The following is a 27749-nucleotide window of genomic DNA, read 5'->3' on the forward strand; positions in this document are numbered from 1 at the left end:
AACTGATATAAATTTTAATTTTCAACAAGATAAAACAAAAAACAATGCCATCCTGTAGCAAATCATTCTGAACATTCAAATGGCTTAATTGTACCATATGAGTGACTGCTTTCCAGGGTAAGTTACAGAGCAGAAATGAGGGGAAACAATGCATTTCACCCTGTGTTTGCACAAATTATTACTTCACACCTTAGTCAAATTTAATCAGCATGTGTTGAAATTTTCTACATAAGTGAGGAGAAAGATACAAACTAAGCCATTATCTCACTTTTGTAGCTTTAAACATTCACTCATTTATTGTAATACCTAGTAAACACCATTGAAAAACCTTGACACAAAAGTCTGTTGTGACTCAAGGTGGGGAAACTTCAGACCTGGAATTTCAAATCCATCCAAACTTCTTAAACATGTGGCTTCCTTAAGGGCTGAATTAAAGGGCACTGCATTTCTGGAATCTAGTCATTCATTGTACTAAATGATCATTAAATCACCAGAAGAAACTGTTTGCTGGTCTGCAATGCTAGTACTTTCGGGATTTTAAAAGTGAAAAGCTAGAGATGAGCCCTACGAACATTAACACTATAGAATGCTTTCTATAGTGTCACAAGGCATGCCTGTCCTGTAGCACCCTTTGCTGGCCAAGTGGTAAGACAACTCCCACCTTTTTATGCTCTCTGTATGTGTATATATATCTCCTCAATATATGTTCCATTCTATGCATCCGAAGAAGTGGGCTGTAGCCCACGAAAGCTTATGCTCAAATAAATTTGTTAGTCTCTAAGGTGCCACAAGTACTCTTGTTCTTTATCCTTAAACAGCCAGCTAACTCATGACATATGGATTGAAAGTAGTCTTGTGCATGGTCTCCAGGCAAAGACACCTCTTCCCACCGCCCCCTCCTAAGAATACCAAGATAGCTATGGTAGAAGGGAAGGGCTCAGTATCTCAGGGGATAATTTTGCCAGTGGGGAGACGAGATGTTTAAAGAAAATCATTCCAAACTCCTTAAGGCAGAGCCAGGGAGGTCACTTAAGATATGTCTGCACTGTGAAAAAAGAAAGTGTGTCAGTGAGTCTCAGAGCCTGGATCAACTGACTTGGGTTCATGGAGCTCATGCTACAGGGCTAAAAATAACAGTGTAGATGTTCCCACTTGGGCTGGAGCGCGGGCTCTGAGACCTGGCAACGGGGTGGATGTCAGAGCCCAGAGCATCTACACTCCTATTCTTAGCTCAATTGGTCGAGTTCTGAGACTCGCTGTTGTGTTGTTGTTTTTTTCCAGTGAAGACATACCCTTAGAGAGCTGGGAAGGGGGAAAGGGGAGAGTCAATATGATAGCCAAGAAATACTGTGTTCCAGTGAGCTGGAGAAAATCTCAAATTTAGTGCAAAGTAAGATCCAAATATAATGGGAAGCCCATAACAGAAAGATTACCATCCTCCCATGGGTGTAGTCTGAGGTGATGGGGGATGTTGCCCCCCGCCCCAAAAAACAACAACAACAACAAAAACTGTAAGCTTCGGGCTGGCACAGAATTTGCCCCCTCAGATGCGGCCTTGTTGGGCCTGACTGGAGCTGCCCTCCAATATAGAAGTCAAACTATGCCTAAGCATCCTCCCCTCTTAGCCAACAGTCAGAATAGCCACTTGCCCTTCATTAGCCAGGGTTCTCTGAGATGGTGGTGTTGGTGGTGTGGATCTTCTGCAGGTATGCATGAACCACATGAATGCACTGTCAGGTATTCAACCAGCTGTCAGGTGCAGTGACTTTATGGCCAGATACTCCATCAGATCTAGTGTTGAGAAATCAGATATGGGCAGTCTAGGAATCGAACAGGCAACTGAATGGACATCTATAGCAAACCAGTAAGCCAAAACTGCTATAGCCAATAAGGAGATACAAGATTGATTGTGGCTCTGTCTTGCTTGATTTTGGATATCACCCTGAGGATCAGAGGAATGTGAAGAATGGCAAATATAAGGCCTGGATTCCACTCGAGAAGAAAGGTGTCCGATAACTATCCCATCTGGAACAAAAGTTCTGACACTTGGCACTGTTGGTGGCTGTGAACAGGACTCTCCCAATGATGGATTATTGGCTGTATAGTGGAACTCCACAGCGACCACTTGTGATTTGTAATGGATTGTCTGTTCAGGAAATCTGCCAGCTTGTTGCTAACTCCAGGGAGGTGAAGAGCCACTGGGATTATCTTGTGTTGGTGGCACCATGCCAAGAACTTGTCAGCTTCCAGAAGAGGGGTGATGAGGAGGCACCTCCTTGCTTGTTTATGTAGTCCTTCGCGGGTAGGCTGTCTGTTTAGATCAGCATGGTGGAAATTCACAGAACAGGTACAAATGTCATACAAGCAAGTCTAATGGCTCTGAGTTTTGGGACATTTATTTGAAATCCCTTGTCCCCTTGGGACCAGGTCCTTTATATACTTCTCCTGAGGTTTGTATTTGTACTTCTTTCAATGTGTAGCTCCCTAACAACTGCAGCATGCCCTTGAATCTTTAAGCAAATGGAGCACTTCACTGTTCTGTTACTAAAGATCTCTATCCCTTCAAAGGGCAGGTCCTCCAAAGTGGGTGTACTTCTTTCTTTGAGAATGCTGAATGCTTCTTATGGTTATGGCCATAGCTATCAACCTTGTGGCTGAGTCAAACACATCCATAGCCACTTGTAATGCCATTTTCAAAACCACCTGACCGTCTGTCATTATACTGTTCACTTCCTTGCTATTCTCCTGTGGAATCTGGACCAAGATTCTTTCCCAGCTGAGGTAGATATATTTTGTGAATGGGGCCTGCTAGTTTGCAACTTGGAGCTGCAGTGATGTGGAGGAGCATGCCTTGTGCCTCAAGAGGCCCAGTTTATGAGGGTCATTTTCCTTCAGGGTGCCCTTGCTGGCATGGACATCTCTTGCACTACAGATACCATCAAAGACTCTTGATTTGGATGGGCAAAGAAATGTTGAAAGCCCTTGGAGTGATCTGGTACATCTTTTCCACTTGTTTAGCTATGGATGGAAGAATGGATGGGTCTTCAAAAGTTCCTTTGCCAGCTCAAATATGCCCTCATTGATCAAAAGTGTGATCTTGGCCAAAGTCAGTATATCACAGAGCTTGTGGGACTTTTCCTGGATCACCTTGGTTTCAATGTCTGGGGTCTCTCCAATCCAGTACAGGATGCCCTAGAACACCTTGAAATCATCAATCACTGGTCTCAGCGTAGCTGGTGTCACTGCTCATCTGGCAATAACTCTTTTGGAGGGTCAGTGGTTGCTGCTATCCCTCTATTGTTGCCTCGAGCTTCTTCTGGAAGCCAATGTCCAGCTCCAGTATGGGAAGCCTCTTCCTTGATGTGTGGGAAGGGGATTTGCTCCAAGATAAGTGATGAAGGTCCCCAATAAGGCCAATATGGACAAGAGCATGTAGTAAAGATACTGGACAGGTTGAGGATGGCTTTCCTAGTGCCACTCATGTCTTGATGCCTCACTTCAGGTAGAGCCAATAAATGGAGGGCTTCTAGTACCCTCCCTAGGGTCAGTTTCCAAAGGTAGGGGAGAGGTGTCCTTACTTGATGTCATCAAAATGGATAGGTCAGTGAGGGAAATGAAGAGTACACTTTCTCAAATGCTGTCACCTTAGAGTGTCATGGTCCCAGAGTCTGGAAACAGTCTCAATGAAAAGGTTTACTTGGGAGGGGACATTAACTTCTCCTTTAGGATGTAGCTCAAGCCCTTGCTGGATTCAGCCATTGGTACCAATGTCAATGCCTGGGTTGGTATTGGGTCACTCCCTCCCTGTTTGGTGCCAGTGATATGCCTTGTGTCTCCATTCTTAAAAGTGGTGGAGTACGTGGAGGCTCGATCTTTGGAGGAATAGTGTTTGTGGTCCCTATTATGGGATGATTCCATATAGTGTTTGGAGCTATGTTTATGCTCCATCTGTCTCTGCTTCTAGGTATTGCTGTTTGGTATCGGGGCACAGATGCCAGGTGTGTCATTACTGGGGCCAGAACTGAGGCTGTCCGTGCCAAAGCTGCTGTTTGTCTGTGTGGTGGGGCGGCTTCCCTGCACAGGGAGAAGAAGGGGTTAAAAGCAGCACAAGGAAGGCTGCGCAGAACCCACTAATTAGGAAAGGGTTTATTCAGCCCACCAATAGAGGGAAGGCTTGCTGGAGCAGCCAATCAGGGCCAGTGAGGGCATATATAAAGGGCTGCTTAGCAGAGCAAGAAGGAGTCTCTCCCTGGAAGGCAAAGGAAGAGGACTGGCTGCTGGAAGAAGTGCCATAGATAGAGCAGTGCTGGGCAGGGGCAGCAGAGTGTGGGGATGAGCTGCTGGCTGACCACTGCCAGGCTGGGGCCTTGCTACAAGGGCTGAGAGGGTGCTAGGGCTATGAGGAAAGTATCCCAGGGAAAACAGGCAGCAGGTTGGAGGAGAGCAGTAGGTGACTGCCGGCTATAGGGTCCCCGGGGGGGGGGGGACCCAGAGTAGCGGGTGGGCCTGGGTCCCCCGTCCTTGCACCCCATTTGCCAATGAGGAGAGTGGCCGGTATCCAGACTGAAGTTGCCCCTGAGGCGAGGGGCTGGACCTTGGACTCCAGTAGGCCGCTGAGGCAAGTGGCGGGACTAAAGATGGCCGGTCCCCAGAAGAGGACGCCATGGTCTGGGGAGTGATGTGGGTCCTAGAAGTGGAGGCGAGAGTGAGATGGGTGAGACACCATTAGAAGTGGGCGCTCCAGTGAAATGAGAGCTAATTCTCAGGATGGCCAGCAGGAGGGGCCACGGTGGTGAGTCCCACCCCATTACAGTCTGGTTGAAGGCGTCAGTGTGGGCGTTGCTGGTGTTCTTTTTGCCTTCTTATTGCCAGATCCTGGAGTAGGGTATTTGCTTGTAAGAGCACTGGCTGATGATGACTTCTTCAGTTCCAATCTGGTGGTTACTGCTTGGTCAGGGTAAGCAGGGACCCTGAGGCACGTGAGCTGCATATGTCGCTACAGTGAGATCCACACTGACATACTCAAAAAACTCTTTTAAACCAATCTTTTGTCACCTCATAAAAGCAAACAGAATGTTGGAAATCATTAAGAAAGGGATGGATAATAAGACAGAAAATATCATATTGCCTCTAAATAAATCCATGGTACACCCACATCTTGAATACGGGGTGCAAATGTGGTCACCCCATCTCAAAAAAATATATTGGAATTGGAAAAGGTTCAGAAAAGGGCAACAAAAATTATTAGGGGTATGGAACGGCTGCTGTATGAGGAGAGATTAATAAGACTGGGACTTTTCAGTTTGGAAAAGAGACAACTCAGGAGGGATATGATAGAGGTTTATAAAATCATGACTGGTGTGGAGAAAGTAAATAAGGAAGTGTTATTTACTCCTTCTCATAACACAAAAATTAGGGGTCACCAAATGAAATTAATAGGCAGCAAGTTTAAAACAAACAAAAGGATATACTTTTTTCACACAACGCACAGTCAGTCTGTGGAAGTCTTTGCCAGAGGATGTTGTGGCCAAGACTATAACAGGATTCAAAAAAGAACTGGCTAAGTTCATGGAGGATAGGTCCATCAATGGCTATTAGCCAGGATGGACAGGAATGGTGTCCCTAGCCTCAGTTTGCCAGAAGCTGGGAATGGGTGACAAGGCATGGATCACTTGATCATTACCTGTTCTGTTCATTCCCTTTGAGGGCTTTAAAATCTATCTCAGCTGCAGTGTAAAAACACAGGTATGTTTCCTTTCCTGCTGCCATCTGCTGTTATCACACACTGTATAACAATACCAGAACTTATGCCAGTTCCATCTCCCACAGATATAGAAATTTAACTCTTATGACAGCTTTTTAGGAGACCTATTCTTCCTTTCATCTGGTGAATAATCTCTTTCAGTGTTTGGTTTCCAGCTCTGCACAGCAGTGAAACTCCTATTCCAAAATACAGACATGCAGAACAACTTGCCTCCACATTCCAATAAAAGCTTGTTGGGTGCCTAGACAACAAAAGTTAGATTTTGTTTTAAATAAAATATACAAGCTTTTAGGTCAATAAAATCCTGCTGCTAAATACATGATTTGCCTTTATTCTTCCTTTTTACAGAAAGAACAAGAGTTGTATACATTAAATTAGCTTTGCAAGGTACAGTTTAGAAAAACAGCAGTAGAACAAACAAATCAATGCTATTAAAAGAATGGAACTTAAAAGCTAGCTAGTCATTTCAGGTAAAACGTCAATATTAAAAGGAAGACTGTTTAAAAAAAAAAAACCTCTCCAAAACAGGGATGCATTTCCAAAGGGATCTCAATTGTGTCTACATTTGTAAACACAGTTTATTCTGGGCCATTTTTCAGTTTGTCACTTATATGTGCAAATGATGATTCTACCCATGTAAATACTAACATTTGCACACAAATAATTCTCAAAACTGAGTGTGAGAGTGATTTCTGCATGTGCAAACTGGGGGCCATATTTATAAATTTGGCCTTTTCCTCATTTATCCCTCTTGGTGACATGAGAAAGTCATCCCCATGCCACAAAATTCAATCCCTTGCCTCATAATACTTAATAATAATACACCTGTACCCCGATATAATGCTACCAGATATAACATGAATTCGGATATAACGCAGTAAAGCAGTGCTCCGGGGGGGCGGGGCTGCGCACTCCGGTGGATCAAAGCAAGTTCGATATAACGCGGTTTCACCTATAATGCGGTAAAATTTTTTGGCTCTTGAGGACAGCGTTATATCAGGGCAGAGGTGTAATATGGACATGTTTAGCTTTGAGAAAAAAAGACTGAGTGACAATAAACAGATAACAGTTTTTAAGTATATTGGGGCTATTATGAAGAGGACTGTGATCAATGCTTTTCCATATCCACTGAAGGTAGGACAAGTCTAAAGTCTAATTAATATGAAGCAAGGGAGATTTAGGTTAGATAACAGGAAAACCTTTCTAGCTATAAAGGCAATTAAGCTCTGGAATAGACTTACAAGGAAAGTTGTGGAACCCCATCACTGGAGGTTTTTAAGAAGAGATTGGACAAGCACCTGTCAGGGATGGTCTAGGTTTACTTATTCCTGCCTCAGCACAGAGGGCTGGATTTGATGACCTCCCAAGGTTCCTTCCAACCCTAGATTTCTATGAAATACCTAGCTCTTATATAGAGCTTTTCATCAGTAGCTCTCAAAGTGCTTTACAAAGGAGGTCACTATCATTATGTCCAAAGGGGATTCGGCAATTGTCTTTCCAAGAAGCAACAATGGGAAATTGCTTTCCATTCTGAAGATTGTCCACAAGTGATCACAAAGATCCCTTCTAATCTCACATAGATACTACTGGTTAGGAGGCTTCGTAAGGCTCAGATCAGGTATTACTAGCGGTCAGGCAGCATTCTGTATAAAAGGGATCAGTATGAACAGTGCAAATGATAGGCGTATCTCTCACACCTAACTTCTGCCATATATGACACCCTAAAAGAAAAATAAATGGGGGGTGGTAAGGGAAGATGGGGGAGAAGAAGAAATAAAGCAGCAGAACCTTTCACCACAACAAACTGAAGAAAAGTCAGGAATCACTTCCCTCCCTTCAAAGATACATATGAAATGCAGTTTATTTTTTCAGTTTACAGGAAGAAAAAGATACAGTCATCTCATTTCCCTTTATTGTATCAACATAATTATAAAATGATGCTGCTTATTGCAGTATTTGCCATTCTGCAATTAGAGAGAGAGCTTTTAAATTAGTGAGCCAGCCAGTTACTTGGCTATGTCACCTGTACATGCTTCATTATACAAAGAGTAGATTATAGCAATAGGAATTACTTTGGATAAACTATGTAACAATTTACAATGACATTTTTTATGAGCTCTCTTTCTCATCACTGGATTAGCCGCAGAAACATCGCTGGAAGACTGATTAACACTGCACTGCCCTCTGTGGATTATATAGTACAATACACCACAGAACAAATCTTTTCTCCTTACTTACTCTGATTTGCACTGCTGATATTGACAACTCTTATGTTCTGAAACCATGGTCTTGATTTACCAAATGGAAATGTTCAGAATTCGACATTTTCATCCTATATTATTTTCAGCCAATATTATATTTCTTTCTTTTCTTTTATGCACCTGGAGTTTTATTAATTGGCAGAAAACAAACTCTTTTGATGCATGGCTCAATTAATCTTACCTATATTATAGACAGAAAGAGTAGTGGAAGTTTAGTTAAGGTTTAAAAAGGCTTCCATCATAACTTCCTGTTTTCACTGGTTCTTAACATCTTAAGAAATTCCTCCTTTTGGCCTGAAATTTTTGTTTGTTTGTTTTTTAAAATGATGAAACAGTTTATTAAAATGAAAAATATATATATACTTTTCCACATTACTATGAAAATGTCCCCTTGTTCTTCTGTTATTAGACAGAGAGAACTGAAGTTCCTATGTCCCTCCTTTACACCACCATTTTATATACTTTTATCATGCGTCCTATTATTCATCTCCTTTCCAAGGTAAACAATCACAATCTTTTTAATCTCTCTTCATATGAAAGTTTTTCCATGCCGTTAATCATTTTCATTGCCTTTCTCTGAATCCTCTCTAGTTCAGCATTACTGCCACCCCCTTCTACTTCCCCTACCAATTCTTCCCTGTTCAACATCTTTATTAATGATCTGGATGATGGGATGGATTGCACCCTTAGCAAGTTCGCAGATGACACTAAGCTGGGGGGAGAGGTAGATATGCTGGAGGGTAGGGATAGGGTCCAGAGTGACCTAGACAAATTGGAGTATTGGGCCAAAAGAAATCTGATGAGGTTCAACAAGGACAAGTGCAGAGTCCTGCACTTAGGAAGGAAGAATCCCATACACCACTACAGGCTGGGGACCGACTGGCTAAGCGGCAGTTCTGCAGAAAAGGACCTGGGGATTACAGTGGACGAGAAGCTGGATATGAGTCAGCAGTGTGCCTTTGTTGCCAAGATGGCTAACAGCATATTGGGCTGCATTAGTAGGAGCATTGCCAATAGATAGAGGGACGTGATTATTCCCCCTCTATTCGGCACTGGTGAGGCCACATCTGAAGTATTGCATCCAGTTTTGGGCCCCCCACTACAGAAAGGATGTGGACAAATTGGAGAGACAAATTGGCAACAAAAGTGATCAGAGGGCTGGGCCACATGACTTACGAGGAGAGGCTGAGGGAACTGGGCTTGTTTAGTATGCAGAAGAGAAGAGTGAGGGGGGATTTGATAGCAGCCTTCAACTACCTGAAGGGGGGGTTCCAAAGAGGATGGAGCTCGGCTGTTCTCAGTGGTGGCAGATGACAGAACAAGGAGCAATGGTTTCAAGTTGCAGTGGGGGAGGTCTAGGTTGGATATTAGGAGGGTAGTGAAGCACTGGAATGTGTTACCTAGGGAGGTGGTGGAATCTCCATCCTTAAAGGTTTTTAAGGCCCGGCTTGACAAAGCCCTGGCTGGGATGATTTAGTTGGTGTTGGTCCTGCTTTGAGCAGGGGGTTGGACTAGATGACCTCCTGAGGTCTCTTCCAACCCTAATCTTCTATGATTCTATGATGATACTATGTTGAGCAAAACCGGCCCCAGGACCAACCCCTGGGGCACGCCACTTGATACCGACTGCCAACTAGCCATCGAACCATTGATCGCTATCCGCTGAGCCCGACGATCTAGCCAGCTTTCTATCCACCTTATAGTCCATTCATCCAATCCATACTTCCTTAACTTGCTGGCAAGAATACTGTGGGAGACCGTATCAAAAGCTTTTCTAAAGTCAAGGTATCCCTCTACTCCTCTATGTGCTGGTCACCCTGGCTGGACTAAACCTCCTATAGCGTACCATAGTCTCCATTCTTGCTGAGCATTATGGGAATCCCTAGCTGTGGCATATCATGGTAGTTGTAGTCAGGGTGGGGAACTTGGCTTATAGAGGATGGGGGCACAAGGTAACGAAACTACAATTCCCATGAGGCACCATGGCTCCATTTCTGAAACAAAATTTTAAGCAAAAAGCATGCTTTCGGGTGGGGGGGAGGGAAGGGGGAGGAATAGCTTAGTCCAAATCTAATTTTTCATTGAAAAACTGTTTTGCCAGAAGATTTCAACCAGCCAAAGTATCATTATCTCTTTCTTTTAGATAAGGAAACTGAGGCACAAAGAGGTGAAATGACTTGCTCTGGGTGAAAGAGCCAGAAACAGATTCTAGGTTTTCTGAGTCCTCCCAATCCAGTGCCCTATTCCCTCAATCACACAGTCTCCCACATATCAATTCTATTCCAAACTTTCAGAGTGAAAAACAAAGCTTCCTTTCTGTGATTAATTGTGATGCTAGTAAAATGGAGGGAACTCAGTGACATCTGCTGTTCATCTGGGCAGCCAGCAGGTGCAAATGAATATTTCATGAACACTAGCTGTAATCTTCTATCTCCTTTCACCAATACCAGACAAATAAAACAATCTCCCTGTAACAGCAGAACTCTTCAGAAATACACTATAGGGGTACCTTAAAACTATTTGCAATCCTTACCCAATCAGGTAATAGCATTATTCATTTTCATTACCTTGTTTTTACCTGATTTGTTACACTTCAGGCAGGTACATAGGTATGGTACATTTTCTTTCAGCTTAATGAAGAATACAGAAAGTACTTACCTAGAAAGAAAAATAGTAAAAAAAAGATTATTAAAATATGAAAAACGTATTTTTGTTTTATACCGTATTGGAAACACACACGACTCTTTTCGGAAGATATAAGGTGATAGCACGGTAGATTTTTTTTATCAAGTTATGAGACCTGCTTTTTTGTATCATTGTGGTAATTGATAAGTGAATTCAGCACTTGTATCACCTTTTTTATTATTAAAATTATATACAAATTTCATCAAGATTCTTCTTCCTTATATAAATACTTCACTAACAGGTCATCGTAAATAACAGATATTAAACATTTCAGCTAAATTTGTTAGTTTCATATGTCATATGATACTGTTTCTTTTTCCAGATTGGATGATTAGTGTTACTAACCAATACATTTAGGATATTAACTATTGCACTGAAGTATACTATTTGAAATAAACTATTGGCAAATATTCAAACGGTTGATCTGAAAGTTAGGTTTTTCTGAGTATTTATGCAAGTAAAGCTTGAGTGTACAAATCTTCACAGAAAGCAAACAAAAAAGAATTGCAGAGGTAGTTATATCTCTATTAGTTTAAACTTGTGTGTGTGTGTGTGTGTGTGTGTGTGTGTGTGTGTAAAATTCTGTCTACTACTTGCTCAGCAGTAATAAACATACATAGACCATATTTAACACAGGTACTATAAACATTATACCTCCTCTAAAATGCATCCACTATTTAACAGCACACACCACCATTGTAGAGTAAAAACCTCTCTAGCAGTGCCTCTGAGTTTCAAATATAGGCATAGCATTTCCAATAACATCGACTTGAAAATGCCATTTGTGGATAGGTTGAATTCTCAGTTCAGAAATGAGTCTGAAGAAGCCCATCAGAATTACAAGGCAGAATAAAAGGATATATTAAATGGCTGCTGGCCCACAGTAGCAGCCATTGTAACAAGAACCAATTCTCTCCCCTCCATCTAGCTGGCCTATCTTTAAGCAGCTCTCCCACATCACAAAGATTGTCATTCTTTATTTTCTTCCTAGCCAATGTTCTCCACCTGTTTTCTACTAGTATCTGGATTCATACTCTATCTGTTGATACCACAGCCAGACACCTGCTCATGGGATTCATAACACCAGTAATCCAATTGCTACCAAAATTTTAGTGGAAAATGTTAATAAATTCTACCACACACTGTAAATTGAACCGGACAGCAAAAACAAATAAACAAACAAAAACCCATACCAAAAAGCAACCCACCCCGCCCCCGTGGCCCTGAAGAACTTTAAAAGGTGAGGAGCAGAAGATTCAGTCCTCCAGCCACACCTGTTTCTACAATTGTTTCATTCCAGGTGAACGTGTGTTCTGTATTACTGTGAAATCCCCATACTTGTCCCTTCAAGGAGCAATAAAGACTTGTATGTTTTGCAACCATGCATGTAACAATATTTTTACAAATACTACATAATGCTCTTCTACGCTCACTTTTTAATAAAGTATTATACTTCACTTTCTTTGTATGAGAGCTTCTTAATCATTTTATGTTAATGATTTCAAAATGGAAAGTTCATTAGATATAACACAAATCTTGATAGAGAGCTTTTTACTAGATATAATTCAGACACTACAATTCTTAATTTAGTCCCTGTATTAGCAGCACTTTTAGAAAAAATGGGGAATGTATTAGTCACAGTTTTCTGCACATCTAGACACAGACTAAAGAGATACTTAAAGGTGGCTGAAGACTCAAATATTAAAGATTTCAGCAAACGAAGGATATTTATAATTGGGAGAAGCTGATTACCCGACACTTTCACACTTTACATTTGTAGATTGAATTATATTTCCACTCTTTTTCAAAAGAGATTTCTAAGACACCTTTTTCACTTTCAGGGATGTTATTCTGTAGTCCTTACAGATGACAGGAATAAGGAGATTAAAGGAAAATATCTATGATGAAGGTACAGAATGAAATATTCAGGAATAAGACTAGCAGTTAGCAACAAGGCTAACCAATGTTTTGAAGTCTTATTTTTAAAGCTTTCCCTTTGTTTTAAGGCATTACACCTACAGTACAAATACAGCTTTAATTGGTGCAGAATGCAGCCAGCTCTGCAAAGCAGTGTAAAAAGCTTTAAAAGCTTCCCCAAAGCCCAAGGATCATAATGAGACACACATCCCTGTACACTATCCCAAAATAGCATTATGTGCCTCCTCTTCCCCTCAGCTACTCCAGCAATAAAGAAGCTGCAAAAGCAGCTTTTAAAAAAAGGATCCTCCGAGGGCATAAAAACCAGAGGATTTTATACTGACGACTACCTCTACCCAAAATAATCCCCAATTATCTCTCTATCCTAAGAAACCATTGCCTGTTTGATATGAAACATTGCTAGCACGTGCTTGTCTTTTAACCAGCCAAGTCTTCAAAGAATATCAATGTCTGATAAATACTGTATATAGTACAGCCCCACTTGTAAGACCTTTGGAATCTGGACTGTTTGTACAGATTCCAGTACTAGGGTTTTCAACCCTAGGAGGATCACAAACAGGTGTCAGGAGTTACAATCACCCTATGCTTCCCATATTGCTAAACAGGAGTGTTGGTCTTGCAAGATGGGCGTCCTAGCATCGAAAAGTTTGAGAGCCCTTATCCTAGCATAATGGGGCCTCAACCTTGAGATGGAGGTCTCTAAATTTTACTGCAATATATACGTTAGTAATATTTATACAATTTAACAGCAAGAAAAAATGGTTAGAAAAGCATAGTAAATGCATTATTTCTTTCTTCTCCTTTCCTTGATTTGCCCCCATCCTACCATTCCAGTTCTAGGATTACCACATCATCATCTCACCTCCACAGCAGGCCTCAATGTTGCCTTCTACACGCAACTCTAAGGGCTCCCCAACTACATCTTCTTGATATTCATGTGCTTGAGGGAAGAGGGACAGCTGCATATAGTATGCAAATGTAGTCCACACACCTCCTGGGTGTGCTGTTCTGTCCCATCTAGTGGCACCAAGACCACTTAGAGAGAGAGAGATAAAATGAGTCTGCTCTACAGCTTTAGCTAATAGCCAGCTGGCTTTTAGCTCATGTGGTAGAAGCTTATGCACTAAGCGCCAGAGGTCCCAGGTTTGATCCCACCTGCTGACAACTGGGGTCTGTTGGCATTACAAGTGGGGGTTCAACCGGGATTTCAACTGGAAAGTCTCGGAAGCTCAGGACATACTTCCTCTGATATTTTAAGTATGTAACCCACATACTTCCTAGGTGTGGTGTTCTGTCCCATCTAGTGGCACCGAGACCACTTAGAGAGAGAGAGATAAAATGAGTCTCCTCTACAGCCTTAGCTAACAGCCAGTTGGCTTTTAGCTCATGTGGTAGAGGCTCATGCACTGAGCTCCAGAGATCCCAGATTCGATCCCACCCGCCAATGACTGGGGTCTGTAAGCGTTACACAAATATCAGTATCCCCAAACCAAGAACTGTATCTGCACACACTACAGACTAGACACATTTCTAGTTAGAATTATTTTCTGTGTTGAAACAAACTCCCATTTCATGTTGTAAAACAGTTTTACAACTCTGGAAATGAAGGAAGCATTCTAATTAGCTGTCATAGCTGCCAAAGTGTCAGTCATAACCATTAAACATGCATGGATCCTCTTTTGCCTTATTTTACAACCTCCATTTAAAAATAGCAAGTTTGGAAATAATTGCGACAGTTTTGAAAACCACTACATGCACTTCAGATCACTGCTTGGTCTGTGCACCCTGGGGTCTGGATTACGTGATTTACATACAGGCCCACGTTGGGGATGGTACAGAGCCTAGCGCAGCCTTCTCTAGATGCAGAAAACAGTCCCAGTAGCCAACCTCCCACACCATCAAAAAACAGCCACTGGCCACAACCACCACCATCAAAAAGGGTCCTAGTGCCAACTATAGCTAGTTGTTTGATCATTTTTCTTATCTTATCCTAACATAGTGCGACAGTCTGGAATATGGGGGTGTGAATTACGCAATGCTCTAAAGTGTCCCAAGTGGCAATCCCCACCCCTCCAGCACATTAATCGGCAAGGCAGTTGTCAAGGCTGTATCCCCACTTTGAACTTTAGGGTACAAGTGTGGGGGCCTGCATGAAGACTTCTAAGCTTAACTACCAGCTTAGATCTGGTCCGCTGCCACCATTTCCCACAAGCTAATTCCCTTCCCTGGGAAGCTTTGAGAAACCTTTCACCAATTCCCTGGTGAATACAGATCCAAACCCCTTGGATCTTAAAACACGGAGAAATTGATCCTTCCCCCCTCCTTCCTTCACCAACTCCTGGTGAATACAGATCCAACTCCCTTGGATCTAAAAACAAGGAAAAATCAATCAGGTTCTTAAAAAGAAGGCTTTTAATTAAAGAAAAAGGTAAAAATCATCTCTGTAAAATCAGTATGGAAAATAACCTTACAGGGTAATCAAACTTAAAGAGCTCAGAGGACTCCCCTCTAGTCTCAGGTTCAAAGTACAGCAAACAAAGATAAACACTCTAGTAAAAAGTACATTTACAAGTTGAGAAAACAAAGTAAAACTAAGACGCCTTGCCTGGCTTTTTACTTACAAGTTTGAAATATGAGAGACTTGTTTAGAAAGATGGGGAGAACCTGGATTGATGTCTGGTCCCTCTCAGTCCCAAGAGCGAACAACCCCTTAAACAAAGAGCACAAACAAAAGCCTTTCCCCCCCCCCAAGATTTGAAAGTATCTTGTCCCCTTATTGGTCCTTTGGGTCAGGTGTCAGCCAGGTTACCCGAGCTTCTTAACCCTTTACAGGTAAAAGGATTTTGGAGTCTCTGGCCAGGAGGGATTTTATAGTACTGTACACAGGAGAGTTGTTACCCTTCCCTTTATAGTTATGACAGCAGTAAAAAAAAAAAAAGGCTAGGTGGCAACCCTAGCAAAGCCACACCATCCTACGGAAGGGACTGTTTTAGGAGGCATTCTCTTTCCTAGACATATAGCAAGAGTGCATATGATCCCAATCCTTTATGACAGTGCAGTGTGCATCTATCTATTCTATCAGCTCTGCGGGCTGTTTGGAGGGCAAATAGAGCCCCATCCTCTTAAAGGAGGGTTTACTATCTCAGGAGTGCTAGGCAGGATTAGGAATTGTGGTTGTCTCTAGTCCTTATAGGGAGGATGTAAAGAAGAAGTAAAGTACCCTGTGCTCTCCTCCCTATGCATCTACATAAGGCATACTAAATTTTACATACAGATGTCTTAATTGATATCTAAAATAATTTTAAGAAAAAGTTATTGATTCTGGTAATATTGCATCCCTTAGGTTTAGGACCCCTACACATTTATAATATGAGAACCCCAACATTATTGGTAGAATCAGTCAATAATGTATACATGCTGTTGCAGAACTCCCAGCTTTCCACCAGGGGCTGGAGGGGAATCTGTAGAATGCTGGGGGTGGAAGCTGCCTTTTCTTAGTGATTATCAAACTTTTCATGGTGTGGGCCAGACCCAATAAAGGTGGTGTTTTGGACACCTCCCATCCCGATTTGGAATGGCATTACATCCTCCTGGAAAATATTGAAATGTGTTAAATGGAAAAGTAATATTAGGAACATGTTTAGTTTATCTTTTGTCTTTCATGCCCTAACTGTTTTTTCCATGTTGAAAAAAAGTTAATCACTGCCTACTTTAGCTTTTCATTTCATAACCGCCTCCCACCTGTTATGTTCCTTTCTCTTCCTCTTGCACATGCTTTCTACCTACTTTCCTTTTCCTATTTCCCCCTCCATAGAATTAATTGCCACTTGGTTCCCATCTCATTTGATCATTGGGCACGCTGCTCAGCAACTCATTCCTCTTCTCCCACTGTTCCTAGATAGACAGTTCCCCTGCCTCATTCCCTTCTGCCTTGGACAATTCTCTTCTACTGCGGACTCCACAGTCCTACTGAAGCAAAGTTCCTCTTTCCTTTCCTCTTGTTGTGTAGCAGAGACTTCTAATAGATATAGCTGGTCTGTCCCTTCCTTATTTTCAGATGCTTTTTTAGCCCTCCCAGTCCATTTTGCAATGAAGAGTCAGAACACTGGAAATAAGGAGCACTATTAGCATCTGATCAGTAGGGTCAAACAATTTGTAGGGTAATTATAGTGCCCTGTCAAGCTGTGGGAGAAGTTTGAAGTGACTTAAAAGAGAAACTCTGAAAAGAATGGGAAAGCCAGGAGGAAAACATATATGAGCTTGTTGGAAGGTTTTGGCTGGAAAATACTTAGCGGTGGTATGGGAAGAAGCTACAACCTGTAATGAATTGTTTGCTGGCATCCAAAATGGCCATCTTTGGTCTCTAGTTGGTGGTTTCTCGTGGATTAACACAAAGTGTGTGTGTGTTGGGTGAGGGTGAGGGGCTGCCAAAGGACAGTATGAAAGGACCCTATAAATAGAGAAAAATTTAGTGTCACACACAAAAAAACCCAAATCAGCTCCGGCCAATACCGATTAAGAATTAAATTACCAACCCCTGCACTGGCAACAGGGATTATCAACATCAAAAGTATGATATTTGTGCTTATGGGAGCTAACTATAGCCTCATTTTCTTTTGCTTGTTATTTACTGTTTATCAAATGATTAAAAAAAGTTAATCATCCATCTTCTGCATTTTAAATTCCCACACACACACACACACATCTTGCTCACAGCGTAGCACCACTCACATCCATCACACAGTGCTCTGATGAGGAAAGAAAGAAACATAACCTCCTCCCCGACCAACAACTCAGTACTATGAAGCCCTCCATGCTATACTTTCTAATCCCGACAAAAAGGAAGGCTTGGGGAAAATGTTTACCAAAAGAAGAGAACATAGCAAAACTGGGAGCTGTCCTCACCTGCTGGGAAACAAACAGCTAGACTGGGTAAACATGACACGTTTCATTCTATGGGGAAAGTGACTCAGAAGGGCTTTGTATTTTTCCTACCTACACTAGTTGGGAGGGAAGTTTATATCTTCTGTCTGTGATAGCACAGAGAAAGAAATGGAATTTGGCACAGACACAAAATGATTAAGGAGCTAGCCTTACAAGGAAAGATTTAAAGAAATAAATACATATTAGCTTGTCTAAATAATAAAGGAGCATGGTATTTGGAGAGTGTAAACACCAAGGATAGAAAAAAATTGTTGCTGGTGGTCCAAGGGATACAACTAGGAGTCACAGGCTAAAGATGAAGAAAAATTATTTATGGTGGTGAAGTCCCAGAGACAAGTAATGAAAGCCTGCTTAGATATTTAGAAAGAACACAGACCTAAAATGTACAATGCTTGAACTCATTCCCAGGGTAAGAATTAATGGTTCTAACAGGCTTTTTCTCTCTCCAGTTTCTATTATTCAAAAGGAAGAGGCACAGGGAAAAGGTGATTCATCCTCACTTTTTGCAAACAAATCAATTGGATGTCTGTGGCACTCACAACTGACTATGAACATAATTTCAAATGATCCAGGCTGGGTAAGTGTATCAATTAAAATTAAGTATCCATTGTCTGGGATCAAGATGACTAGAGTTCAAAATATGGATTTTCCACCCTAAAGACATTTTTAAAGACCTCAGAGCAGCCATTATATATATATATATTTAAATCTACTGTTTTCCACAAAGATTTTGGCTGTTGGAGTTAGAATGATAGAAATGTAGGGCTGGAAGGGACCTCAAGAAGTCATCAAGTCCAGCCCCCCGCACTGTAGTAGGACCAAGTAAACCGCAATCATCCCTGACAGTTGTTTGTTCAACCTGTTTTTTAAAACCTCCAGTGATGGGGATTCCACATCCTCCTTTGGAAGCCTGTTCCAGAGCTTAATTGCCCTTACAGTGAGAAAGTTTTTCCTAATATCTAACCTAAAGCTTCCTTGCTGCAGATTAAGCTCATTACTTCTTGTCCTACCTTCAGTGGACATGGAGAACAATTGATCATTGTCCTTTTATAGCAGCCCTTAATATATCTGACGACTGTTATCAGGTCACCCCTCAGTCATCTTTTCTCAATACTAAACTTGCCCAGTTATTTTTAAATTTCTCCTCATAGGTCAGGTTTTTGTTGCTCTCCTCTGGCCTCTCTCCAATTTGTCCACGCTTCCGATAAAGTGTATCCGGGCATCCCAACTTGAATATATTTAACTTATGTAAATATTATTTTACCCATTCTTTCCCTATTTTGGCTGCATTCCTTCCCTCTTGTTGTTATTGTGTTGAGTATCTGTTCACAATTGAGCTTTTTAGTGAAAACTGAAGCAAAATAGGCATACATAAGGCTAAAATTTAGTCACGGGTATTTTTAGTAAAAGTAATGGACAGCTCAGGGGCAATAAACAAAAATTCTTGGCCTGTGATCTGTCCATGACTTATATTAAAAACACCTGTGATTAAATCTGGGGGGGTGGCATTGGGGCCACTGCTGGGGGGGGGCACCTGAGGGGGGGCTGCTGGGAAAGGGCGCCCGGGGCCAGCAGCACCAGCTACCCAGGCCAGTGGACTGCAGCTGCTCTGGCTGGCCAGGATCTGTTGCCCAGGGCCGCCAGAGCAGTGGCTGCGGCTGCCGGAGCAGGGGCTGCTCCAGCCAGCCAGGGACCACTACCGGGGCTGCTGGAGCAGCGGCTGGTGTGGCTGTCCCCCATGCCACTCCAGCAGTGGCTGGTGTGGCTGTCCCAGGGGCCACCTGACCAGCTGTCCCTGGAGCCAGTTGCTTGGGCAGCCCTGGGATCAGCCACACAGGCCCCTACAGAAGTCACGGAGGTTGCGGAAAATCACAGAATCCGTGACTTCCACAACCTCCGTGACAGGCACAGAGCCCTAGGCATAAAACATCTCAGTTTTCTTGACATCATCCATTATTAGCTCTCCTTCTCCACTAAGTAGAGGACCTTCATCTTTCTCTTGCTCCTAATGTATTTAAAGAACCTCTTCAGATTGCCTTTTATATCCTTACTAGGTGTAACTCATTTTGTGCCTTAGCTATTCTGATTTTGTTCCTACATGCTTGTGCTATCCTTCTGTACTCCTCCTTAGCAATCTGTCCGTGTTTTTACTTTTTGTAGGATTCCTTTATGCTTTTCAGGTTATTAAAGAGCTCCTAATGGAGCCATATTGACCTCTTGCTATTTTTTTAAATCTTTCCTTCACATCAGAATAGTTTGTAGTGGTGCCTTTAATACTGTTTCCTTGACAGACAGACAGCTTTCCTGAACTCCTTTATCCCTTAGATTTTCGTCTCATGGGCTCTTAACTACCAGTTCTCAGAGTTTGTTAAAGTCTGCTTTTTTTGAAGTCCATTGTCCTTATTCTGCTGCTCTCACTCCTTCCTTTCCTTAGTATCATGAAATCTATCATTTCATGGTGTATTTCACCCAAATTGCCTTCCACTTTCAGATTTGCTACCAATTCCTCCCTACTGGTCAGAATCAAGTCTAAAATGGCTGTCCCCATGATTATTTCATCCACTTTCTGGAACAAAAAGTTGTCCTTAATATATTCTAAGGACTTATTGGAAATTTTGTGTTTTGCCGTATTACTTTTCCAACAGTCTGGGTAATTAAGGTTCCGGATTGCTATCAGGCCTTGTGTTTTGGATATTGTTGTTGTTTATTGTATAAATGCCTCATCCACCTCTTCTTCCTGATCTGGTGGTCTATAGTAGACCCCCTACCATGATGTCACTCCTATTTCTGACCCCTTTTATTGTTACCCAGAGACTCTCAACTGGTTTGCCTCCCACCTTTTTCTGGCTCTCAGAACAAGTGTATAACACAATACCTTATCCCTTTTTACCCTGCCTATCCTTCCTGAACAATCTGTTCCCCTCTATACCAATACTCCAGTCATGAAATTTATCCCACCAAGTCTCCGTGATGCCAGTTAAGTCATAATTTAGTGTAAGTACTCAAACTTCCAGTTCTTCTCATTTATTCCCCATTCTCCTTGCATTTGTGTAAGACACTTAAGATGTTGAACAGATTCCCTCACTTATTTCTTTTTTGTTGCTTCTATGACCCTATTGTAATTTTCCATATCTCCCCACTCCCAACATCTAATCCTCTGTTAAGGTTGCTTTTTTTATAATTACCTGTGGGATTTTGTTACCTACCCCCTTTTAACCTCATTTAAAGCCCTCCTCACTAGGTTGGTGAGTGCATGAAGATGCTCTTCTTCTTGGTCAGGTGGGCCCATTTTCTTCCCAGCACATTTTCATCCTGGAACAGCATTCCATGATTGAGGAAGCTGAAGACCTCCCATTAATACCATCTGAAAAGCCATGCATTCATCTCTAGGATATGCATGTCCCTGCCTGGGCACTTTCCATCAACCACACGGACAAGAACATGGACAATCTGTGCCTCTGACCCCTTCACCCTATCTCTCAGAGCCTTGTAATCACTGTTGATCTGCTCAGTGTCAGACCTGGCAACATCATTAGTGTCCACGTGGATGAGCAGCATGTGGTAGTGATAAGAAGATGGATGAGCCTCAACAACCTTTCTGTAATGTTTCAAACACAGGCTCCAGGATGGCAGCACATCTCCCAGGACATCATGTCAGGACAACATCAGAGTTATAGCTCCCTTGAACCATTTGTTGTACAAATATACATTGTGAACCAAACCCAGTAATTAACTCGTAGCCCTTCAGAACATATCCATGAATCCACTAGGAGTTAAGGCCACCGTCTTTAATGGTAATGTAATGCTTTGTTCAAAGCTACAGATTATTCAAGAAATAAGACTTGAAAGGCATTACATTTCTGGGATACTTTGTCACATCTTGAATAGGACTAGCAAACCATATATACCCTATTATCTAGGCTGTTTTACTGATTTACAGAAGTGTTACGACAATGAAAACTAGGTGTTATTTACAAAAAATTAGAAAAGCTATATAAAGGTGCCTGCAGTGGATATTATTAAAATGTCACTAGAACACTAGAAGTTAAATGGCAGTTATACCATCAAGAAATGAATACTACTAATAATAATGCAAGCCCCCCCCCCCCCCCCCCCAAAAAAGAAGAAGAAGAAGAGAATTTATCAATCAAATGTGCAGAACATTTGCAACATATTCTCAAGGCCTCCAAGCCTGGGATATTATGACATACAGACCTTCAGGCTATATGGGGGATTTCAGGGCTGAGTTCTCTGACCTTTTGACACCGTTACTGGTGTCCTCCTGGACAAAATAATTTTACCTAAACAGTCACGGGCAGCTCCGGCTCTCACCCAACTAACTGTATGGCTTGGCCTTATTTAAATGCGCTAATTTCACCACTGTTGGGCAGTCTGATGCTAGACTGCTAGGAATCAAAGAATCTAGAAGCTTTTTCCACACCACCTTTTCAGTAAACCTTTCTGAAATGAAAGAAGAACAATCTGAGTCATGGTGATCCAGAAACACTCTACACTGTTACCAAAGTCATTGTAAACTTTGCTGATCTTTAGAAGCAAAACATTACATTTTAGAGAAGAAAGAGGATAGTTCTACTGGCCTGCGTGCTATGACCAAGGGGATTTTTTACTTTGACCCCAGTGAAGCAAAAGTTCTTCCAAAAGGTACTCACATTTATATTTTCTACTACACTAGAGGTTTTTATAAAGCCTATGCTGATCTATTGCACTCAAACAGCTAAAACAATTTTTTTTTTAAATGTAGAAGGAACACTTATACTAAGCAAAACATTATTGGTGCTGGATTCAGTTAAAATCATTGGCTTTTATGCTGCCAAAATCCATGCAGAAGTCTGTAAGCCCCGAAAATAGCCAGACTTTTCTATATGCAGCATAAAATACGGGCAGGTTTCTCACTGATCTATTCCTGCAAATGTCACACAAACAGATTCTTGAAAACAAACAAGAACCCTATGTTAATTATTTAACTTATATATACATAAAGTTTAATACCTGTTGGAAGACTGTGTTTCTTAATGGCAATGTAGAGTATTAAATTTGTAAGAATATATTAATTTAGGAAGCAACTGGAACAGCTTTAAATAATTTAGTAGGAAATTCTGATACACAGTAGTGGGTAGTATTGTGATACATGTCTCAAAACAACAATGGAAATACATGAGCTTCCCTGAGTACCAGACAGTCCATGCAAGAAACAATTACCGGTACTCAATGATGAAAAATGTTGAGACGTTGGATGCCCACGTACATACTGCACAAAAGATTTCAAACTGCTGTAGAAACCACCTATCAAAATTTATTAGAGAAAACAGAGCGTAAGAAGAATTACATAAGACTTGGAATGTGTGGGGTTTTTTTTATATATTTTAGATGAGTAAGAGCCAGACGGGGTTGTTGGATACAGACAATAATGATGTGTAAATCTATTGTATGGAATTGAATGTTCAATGAAGGTCTAATACAATTTTCATAAAACTCCCCAAAACAATATTTTATTCTGAAAGTCATGTTGTGCACGAAAAGTATTTTTAAATAAATGACATTTCTAGGCAGCCTGGTCAATTCACTGCATTAAATTGTTTACTGAGCTCTTACACAGAACAGGACTTGTTCTACACAGAACTGGCAGAAGACAGAGTGCTTACAAAGGGGAAAACTTACAGCCTACTGGCTGTTGCTCACTGATTAGACAGAAAATATTCACATGCATTTAAAAATTAACAGATCAGAAAGGGAGAAGGAATACATAGCACAAAAGTAGAATAAATGAGAAACCATAACATATGTTCACTTTAAGTCAAACAATAAAATAGGATATAATAGCAGCGAACTCTGTTCGCTGCTGTACAGTACTGGAACTACAAGTTAAAATTGGTTTGCTAGACTAAATGCAGGGTGTTAGAGTATCAGTGGAAATATTTTTCTAAAAACATTCAGCACATTTTGTAAATAACTTTATACAGAAATTCACATATACTTTTATTAAATAAGTCATTCTGTGGTGTGAAATACAATTAGAAAATTTCACATAACACGATGAAAGGCAGCATTAATCAGTTGAAATACAGGTGTGGACACATTACCAAGCTGTTACTATAGTAGCTGTCTACAGTAACATCACTTAAACGTTTAGGAATTATGTCCAGACAGAGGCAGGGTGATTTCTGTTCCATATATGATAGCACCACTAATGTAGTCGTTCATTTTTATTTATATATACACATTTATACAGCTACACACACATGCAAAATAGCACCTGTGCTGGGCTAATTAACTTAATTAAAATAAAAATCAATTAAAAGTAAAACCATCCACTTCTCCTCATGCCCTCAACAACAACCAAAAAAACCCCCCTCAAACTAAAATAACAAAATCAAATCCAAAGAAAATCCCTTTCTCTTGGAAACATCAACCCTTACTGTGCACCTACCCACCCATAAAAAAATAAAAGTTCTAGATAAAGGGATAAGTCATTCAGTCTATTTCAGACCCAGGAGGAGTATAGGTTCTAAGGTTTCGGGTCTGTCACAGAAGATGTCCAACTGGAAAGTCCCTCTTTATTATACCACGGGGACTCCAGACTGACTGTGGCTGTGGCACTATGGTAAAGGAAGAAAGGTAGTAGCACCTGTCCTAGATCATTTAGGGCTTTACCACTCAAAACTAATACCTTATACCAACAGAGAGTGACTGAAGATCACAGAGCACTGTCTTGTGCTCCCTGTGAAATACATCACCTAATAAGAGAGAAAGGATGAATTTGTGGTTAAAGCAGTGGATTCAACCACTAGAGATGTGGGTTCAATTCCCTGCTTTGACTCAGATTCTCCGTGTAATAGTAATTAGGTCACGTATATCTTTGCCCCAGTTCCCTTTCAGTAAAATAGGGATAACAACATTTGTTTTGTCTTGTTCATTTAGATTGTAAACTCGTTGGGTCAAGGACTATGTCTTGCTATGTCTACAGTGCCTAGCACAATGGGGCCTTAATCTCATTTTCAGCTTCTGGATGCAACTGTAATACAAATAAGTAATAATAATTATGTGTAGGCTGCTGCATCCAGTACCATTTTAAGTTACTGACTTGACCTTAATGCGTAGCCTCATTTAGACAACCCTACCACAATCAAATCTTCAAGTGATGAAAGCAGGAATTTGAGTCACAAGGTCTACATCCAAAAGAAATGGCCACAATCTCCTAGCTAGACAAAGAGAAAAAAAGTTTTCCTCAACACTGGCGCTATGTAATTGTTTAACAGCAGCTGGGGGATCCAACAATAACCCCAGATTGTGAGCTGTAGTAACAAATGGTAGGCACATACCCCTAATAAGAGAGGCCGATATAATCCTTGTCACATTTATCTGTTGCTTCCCCAAACCTATCAGCATCATCTTCGTTTTATTAGAAAGAACCTCCTCTGTGCTCCAATCTTACCCAGACACTGGGCCAGGTATTCAGCAGCACTGGCTAGACTGGATATGCAAGATACATGAAACATTAGAGTCCCTCCTCCATATGAACTACCTAAACAGCACCATATACATGATTAGGGCCCTACCAAGTTCATGGCCCATTTTGGTCAATTCCACGGTCATAGGATTTTAAAAATAGTAAATTTCATGATTTCAGCTCTTTAAATCTGAAATTTAACAGTGTTGTAATTGTAGGGATCCTGACCCAAAAAGGAGTTGGGGGAGGGAGGGTTGCAAGGTTATTGTAGTGGGGGTTGCGGTACTGATACCCTTACTTCTGCGCTGCTGCTGCTGCTGGTAGTGGTGCTGCCTTCAGAGCTGGGCAGCTGGCCAGGGTCCCAGCAGTGCAGAAGTAAGGATGGCATGGTATGGTATTGCCACCTTTACTTGTGCGCTGCTGCCTGCAGTTTTGGGCCTTCAGTCAGCAGCCGCCACTCTCCGGCCGCCCAACTCTGAAGGCAGCAGAGAAGTAAGGGTGGCAATACTGTGACCCCCCCCTAAAATGACTGCCACCCCCCCTGCAACTCCTTTTTGGGTCAGGACCCCCAATTTGAGAAACGCTGGTCTCCCCCATCAAATCTGTATAGTATAGGTTAGAAGCACACAAAAGACCAGATTTCACGGTCCGTGATGCATTTTTCATGGCTGTGAATTTGGTAGGGCCCTATACATGATGGACAAGAGGGGAGACAGATGGAACCCTGCTTAAGAGAGAAGCAATTATCTAATAAAACTCTTTTGAAACACATAGCAAGGAAGGAACAGAGCTGCACAAATGCATTGCCACCACTCCAGCTGCAGCCCACAGTTGAGCCAACAATACTTTATGACCAGCAGTATCAAACACAACTGATCGATCTAACAATATCAGGATGGACACTCAATCTTCATCCATTACCAGGAGCAGATCATCTATCAACCCCACCAATGCAGTTTCTAAGTCATGCTTTGCTATACAAGGATCAAGGAGATCTAAAGCATCTAGGTACTCAAAATTGTTTTGCCCACAACCTTTTGTATAATCTTAACCAAAAATGGAAGACTGGGTACTGGATGGTAGTTGCTCATATAGTCAACATCAGGTGCCCTTGCCTTAACAAAAGATTACACAAGTAGATTAAGAGACCCTTCTCACATGCAGTAACAGTTTGTTGATGTGCTTTGATCTAGTCCTCTTTGAAATGGTACAAGATCAAAGTTCATTAACAAGCTGCTAATGTTCTTCAGCAGGGTCCACACAGAGTTAGTCCACAGCAGGTTAGTGCGGCATAGATTCACATCCCAGCTTGCTGCAAAACTAATTTTTTGTGTAGACAAGTGAGTATCATTGGCTTAAACTCAACCCAAGAAGAGTCAAAACTTGTCCCTGCCAGATCCCACCTTGCACTCTTGGAGAGAGAGAGCTTAGCCAAAACTGCTCAATTTTGATCTGCAAAATAACCTGAAATTTTCTCATAACCACTGAAAGAAGGCAGCTCTGATTAACTAAGCCATCAGTCACTTGAAATAGTTTTCCGTAGGCAGTAACTGTGCAGGATCAGGCAGGCCATCATATAGTTACTTTAGCAGAATTTGATAAAGAGAATACAGTGCCTCCTACACAGCGCAATGAAATATTATTAGACATCATAAAAAAGGAGGGGGGGGGGAAGTAAATCACAATATTGCATCCCAGATCAAGCAGATGTAATTCAGAAGGCACTACCATACTCTTGTACACATATATCTCACCATCTGCTTTCTATAAAAAAATCTATGTGCTGAATCAGTATTGTGTTGTATTATGAGACTTAGTTCCATTTACCAATATTAAGAAGCCTTCTGTAAACATGTATTGGTATTTATATAGAATGAAAATATACATGGTTTTACTTAATGAGTCAGCAAAATGCTACTGTGGTAGTGGTTAAAATATTTACAGTTGTACCTTTTCCCTTAGCTACATTACCACAGTATTCATGGTATCATATTCAGTAATGTTAATTACTTGCAAACTGCAAATACTAAGATTTTAATGGCAACCTCCATTAGTGATGTGATGACCATTTTTCTCCCATCCCCCATGTATCATAGTTATACTGTTCATTTTATGACACAAAAATCAGTTATGGTCTCCTAGGATGCATATTAATAGTAGTGCACAATACACCATATTAATTTATTGCTTAGTGAATAACATCACTAGTCTGTACATATTAAAATCAGATAGACCACTAACGAATGTCATCACTGAATATATTACATATATTATTTATTTTATATAAAATATAAGGTGGCTATTGTTAGAGTCCTGTGTTTTTTGCAAATGTGAAATAACATGAAATAAAATGAAAAACAATGATTAAAACAATTTGAAATTAAAAACTCCCCACAGTGGCAGCTCCTGTCCTGCAGGGCTGGGCCTGGCTCCCCACTCTGGGCATTGCAACCTAGCACACGGAGTTGCAGTGTTGCTCAGGTTTGGCCCAACCCACCTTCTATAATCATGTGGGCCAGGAACAGTCGCTACAGGATGAATGCGGGGTGGGCTTGCTGTGCCACCCTCCACCCCCCGGGGCCTCCCACTCCCTGGGAAGGGCATGGAAAGAACAGATAAAAAATTCACCAACAATAAAATGAAAATTTATAAAAAATAAAAAGGAATGTCACTGGGCTCTAGCTATTGT

The 27749-nt window shown here is 41.4% G+C and overlaps 1 protein-coding gene across 1 annotated transcript in view; it reads right to left on the minus strand.

Moving 5' to 3' along the window:
- PDE4D (phosphodiesterase 4D) overlaps positions 1-27749 on the minus strand; it is a 650428-nt gene that overhangs the window by 394077 nt on the left and 228602 nt on the right. The gene's annotated exons all lie outside the window — the stretch shown is intronic.

This window comes from Emys orbicularis, chromosome 6 (genome assembly GCF_028017835.1).
Source record: "Emys orbicularis isolate rEmyOrb1 chromosome 6, rEmyOrb1.hap1, whole genome shotgun sequence".
Classification (NCBI taxonomy): domain Eukaryota; kingdom Metazoa; phylum Chordata; order Testudines; family Emydidae; genus Emys; species Emys orbicularis.